Source organism: Colobus angolensis, unplaced genomic scaffold, assembly GCF_000951035.1.
Source record: "Colobus angolensis palliatus isolate OR3802 unplaced genomic scaffold, Cang.pa_1.0 Scaffold88, whole genome shotgun sequence".
Taxonomy (NCBI): Eukaryota; Metazoa; Chordata; class Mammalia; order Primates; family Cercopithecidae; genus Colobus; species Colobus angolensis.
The window spans coordinates 7,215,825-7,221,325 of record NW_012122709.1 but is presented as its reverse complement, the minus strand read 5'-3'; positions in this window follow the sequence as shown (position 1 = coordinate 7,221,325).

The window sequence follows — 5,501 nt, the reverse complement described above, 5'->3', positions numbered from 1 at the left end:
ATTTGGGTTGGTTCCAAGTCATTGCTATTGTGAATAGTGCCACAATAAACATACGTGTGTGTGTGTCTTTATAGCAGCATGATTTACAATCCTTTGGGTACATACCCAGTAATAGGATGGCTGGGTCAAATGGTATTTCTAGTTCTAGATCCTTGAGGAATTGCCACACTGTCTTCCACAATGATTGAACTACTTTATACTCCCACCAACACTGTAAAAGCATTCCTATTTCTCCACATCCTCTCCAGCACCTGTTATTTCCTGACTTTTTAATAATCGCCATTCTAACTGGTGTGAGATGGTATCTTACTGTGGTTTTGATTTGCATTTCTCTGATGGCCAGTGATGATGATGTTCTCCTCTTAACCATACCCCAGACCTCAGTACTTCTCACATTTGTCTCCATCTCTCTTCGCTCCTCTAAGGACCCATCTGAGCAACTCACTTCACCACATCCTCCTTCCGTCTTATACATTCATCTCCATATCACGCTCTCTCTTTCTTTTTTTTTTTTTGAAACAGAGTCTTACCCTCTCGCCTAGGCTGGAGAGCACTGGAGCAATCTTGGCTCACTGCAACCTCCACCTCCCGGGTTCAAGCGATTCTCCTGCCTCAGTCTCCCGAGTAGCTGGGATTACAGGCACCTGTCACCATGCCCAGATAATTTTTGTATTTTTAGTAGAGATAGAGTTTTACCATGCTGGCCAGGCAAGTCTCGAACTCCTGACCTGAAGTGATCTGCCCACCTTGGCCTCCCGAAGTGCTGGGATTACAGGGGTGAGCCACTATGCCCGGACTGTTTCTCTTTTCTTTCTTCCCATTTCACTACTCTGACCCAGAGGTTTTCTTGGAAGTTTATACTGATTACAGATACACTCATCTCGTTTTTTACAGCTTTAATTGAGGTATAATTGACAAATAAAACTTGTATATATTTAAGGTGTACAAGTTGATGTTTTGCTATAGAAAATCATGGTAAGATAATCATAACAATGAAGCTAATTGACATATCTATCATCTCACATAGCTACCATTTTCTTTTTTTCTTTTTTTTCTTTTCTTTTTTTTTTTGTGTGTGTGTGTTGAGAACACATTGGTCTATCCTTTTAGTAAATTTTAAGTATGTAATACAATATTGCTAACTATAGTCATCTTGCTAAACACTACATCTCCAGACCCATCTCAGTTTTGAATTGTGCTAATAGAATATATATAGTACTAATATAATTCTCAAAGCAAAAAGATATTTTCTTTTCTTTAATTTTTTTTTTTTTTTTTTTTTTTTTTGAGACTGAGTCTCTGTCACCCAGGCTGGAGTGCAGTGCTGCGAACTTGGCTCACTGCAACCTCCACCTCTGGGTTTAAGTGATTCTCATGCCTCAGCCTCCCAAGTAGCTGGGATTACAGGCGCCCACCACCATGCCCAGCTAATTTTTGTATTTTTAGGAGAGACAGGGTTTTACCATGTTGGCCAGGCTTGTCTCGAACTCCTGACCTCAAGTGATCCACCTACCTTGGTCTCTAAAAGTGCTGAGATTACAGGTGTGAGCCACCATGCCTGGCCACAAAAAGATATTTTCTAATATTCAGTTCTATCATTAATTTTTTTAGTGTGCTTAACAGATCACTCTACCATTACTCTTCCTCAGTTGGAAACCGAAGGGTTTGGTATAAATGTCTTCACGGGTTCCTTCCAGCTCAGACTATTTAGAAATCCAATACTCTGGAGCATATGTATGTGTGTATATGAGTGTCTGTAGGAAAGGATGTAAAGAAAATTTGGTTGACAGTTGTGCACTGTTTGTGTAAATCTGATTTTCCTAAATCCTTATGAATTTAGGCAGAAAAAAGCATCATTATCTGAAATAAAACTATTATACTATGGTTACATCATTATTTTTAAACTAGGCAAAGAAAAAAAAAATCACGCTAGTAACCAATTTCATTGTTGAGAAGATGTGAGGTCCTGTCATTTACAACTGTTATTTAATGCAGCAAGAGAAAACGTTAAGATAAAGACTATGGGATGATTTCAAGCCCCTTAGATCTAGATTAGAGGACTGGTTAACAGCCTGGAAGATATCTCTCAGTTAACAAACAACAATGTAGTAGTTCCTCTTCTTGACTATCTCCCTTCCCTTTGCCTACTTCTAGTCTAATAGGTGATCAAGGGGCCCAAAATTCATTACATCCAAGAGGAAGCTTTGTTTGACAGGTGCTATCTAGCCAAGAAAATCTCAGCATCACCTACTCACCATTTACATACACTGTAATTTTTCATTGAACATTGGAGAAAAAAAAAAAAACCCAACAGCACATGGGTGAAGCTATTTCATTCAAGGCATTTTTATTAAGACTCATAACAGGACTGTCTTGTAGGTAACCCTTGCCTCTTCTTTTTTAGAGACACTATAGACTTTCACCTGTGCTCAGGATGCAGGGTGTCCCACCATCAGACTTACCAGGTTTGTGTATTTGTGACATAAGAAACAAATAATTGTAATATTATTTCCCTGGTGGAAAAGAGAAGATAAGTGCCTTGTTTGAGGTCCCGTGTTGGTGAATAGCAGAGTTTGGAGTCAAATTCTAATCTATTTTTTTTAAGTCCATTACTTTAGATGGACAACCAAGCTTGTTCCTCTTAAGGGAAGGATGTGAGCCAAATAGGAGATTCAAAGAGATGGAGTAAGAAATGATGCTCCATGAAGGAAAATATCCTGGTTTCAAAGGAAGAGCATGTCTTGACAGGGTAAGAGGCCAAGAATCCCTTTGAAGAAAAGGTACCGTTTACTAAAAAATATCAGTGGTCATGACTATTGTTGAGAAATAAATGAATTATCACAAATTGAGAAATTTAGGCAAGTAGGCTGTTGAATTAGGCAAGCCCAGCTCTTTGTCTCAGGGTTTCCCAGACATCAGGCATCCCTGGACCATGCCCCCATTCCACTTGTACTATTGACTAATATTATGAATTTTATTCACTCTTGCATTTATACAACATGGTCCTAAGCAATAATATACATAATATTATGGAGTAATGTGTTAATTATTCACTACCATTAAAAGAAATGCATAACAATAACAATTTTTACTATTTATGTGTACTTTCTAACATCAGTCACCTCACTTTCCACCTGCTGTACATGTTTCATAATTTTGTGTGCAGTTTTATCTGGAGCTGTAAATTAAACAATTCTACCTTGGAAAGCATTTTCAAAGAAGAATAAAGGATCCAAGGACAATAGAAAAAAAATGAAGCTCAAGGTCAATGATTTGGCCAAATTCATCAAATTCTGTACAAAAAAGAGACTAAATCATGCAGGTACTGTATTTTCATCATGAAAAAGTGCTCCAATTATCTGTTAAGACAATTCCTCAAATTTACCACCTAATTGACAGAAGATGTAATTTTTGTGATGATCTATTTCCCTTTGTTCTGACTTCACAAGTTAATGCAGGATATTAAAAGGCAATTTCTTCTATCTCAGTTTGGTAAGGGTCCCTCAGAAACAGAGGCCCTATCAAAATGACTTACTGTCCACCTGAAGACAAAAACCTGAGCTTTAATTCTTTTTTTTTTTTTTTTTTTTTGAGACAGAGTCTCGTTCTGTCACCCAGACTGGAGTGCAGTGGCACCAACTCGGCTCACTGCAACTGAGCTCTAATTCTAATGCCTTCACTATGGGAAATAAGGAAAAGAAACAAGCATACTGTCTCATTGTAAACACCACAGAGGGGCTAGTGCAGTAACAGATACTACACTAACACCTTGAGGCTTAAGACTGATCGTCCTTATCAAGACTTTTTTTTCCTTTTGCAATGTTTTATGCTACATATTTCGTTATTTCATACACACACACACAAATTACCACATTAAACTTCCCCTACAAACCAATGTATGTGTTGTTGTATTTTACAGATTATAAAACAGAGGCATAAAGAGGAGGAATAACTGTCCAATTCCTTTTTTTTTTTTCTTTTTAAAGAGACAGGGTCTCGTTCTGTCTTCCAGGCTGGAGGACAGTGGCGCAGTGTCAACTCACTGTAGCCTCTGACTCCCGGGTTCAAGTGATCCTCCTACCTCAGCCTCCTGAGTAGCTGGGATTACAGGTGCACACCACAATGCCTGGCTAATTTTGCGTGTGTGTGTGTGTGTGTGTGTGTGTGTGTTTTGTTTGTTTGTTTTTATGTTTGTTTGTTTTGATACAGACTCTCACTCTGTCACCCAGGCTGGAGTGCAGTGGCGGATCTCGGCTCACTGCAAGCTCCGCCTCCTGAGTTCAAGCGATTCCCCTGCCTCATCCTCCCTAGTAGCTGGGACTATAGGTCCGTGCCACCACGCCCGGCTAATTTTTTGTATTTTTAGTAGAGACGAGGTTTGACCATGTTAGCCAGATGGTCTCGATCTCCTGACCTCGTGATCCGCCCACCTCAGCCTCCCAAAGTGCTGAGATTACGGGTGTCAGCCACCGCGCCCAACCTAATTTTTGTGTTTTTGGTAGAGATGGGGTTTCTCCATATTGGCCAGACAGGTCTCAAACTCCTCACCTGAAGTGATCCCTCCACCTTGGCCTCCAAAGTGCTGGGATTACCGGCATGAGTCACTGCGCCCGGCCCTGGACAACTCTTACAGTAAGAGTCTCAAATAGAAAATGTCAGAGCTGGTATCTGGACAAGACTGTACAAAATCTACACCCGACATCACTGTAACAAAAACTTATATAATAACTTCATTTAAAGAGACACTAACCTATATAATAATTCATTTTGTGTGAGCTCTGAAATCTCAGCAAATGCATCTTTGTGCTCAAAATGCAGTGGGGATGAATAGAGGTTGTTTAATGGGTACAAATATAAGAAATGATATAAGAAATAAGGCCTGGTGTTTGATAGATCAGGAGGATGACTATAGTTAATGATAATCCACTGTATACTTTAAAATAGCTACAAGAGAATAATTTGAATGTTTCTAAAATAAAGAAGAGGCAAATATTTAAGGTATTGGATATCCCAATTTCCCTGATGTGATCTTTACATATTATACGAATGTATTAAATTTTCACATGTACCCTGAAAATATGTACCTCTATTATGCATCAATAAAAAGAAATAAGGCCAGGCGTGGTGGCTCACGCCTGTAATCCTAGCACTTTGGGAGGCTGAGACATGTGAATCACCTGAGCTCAGGAGTTCAAGACCAGCCTGGCCAACATGGTGAAACCCTATCTCTACAAAAATACAAAAATTAGCTGGACGTGGCAGCGCACGCCTGTAATCCCAGCTACTCGAGAGGCTAAGGAAGGAGAATCATTTGAACCCAGTAGGCAGAGGTTGCAATGAGCTGAGATCTTGCCACTGCACTCCAGCGTGGGTGACAGAGCAAGACTCCATCTCAAAAAAGAAAGAAAAAGAAAGAGAAAAGAAAGAAAGAAAGAAAGAAAGAAAGAAAGAAAGAAAGAAAGAAAGAAAGAAAGAAAGAAAGAAAGAAAGAGAGAGAGAGA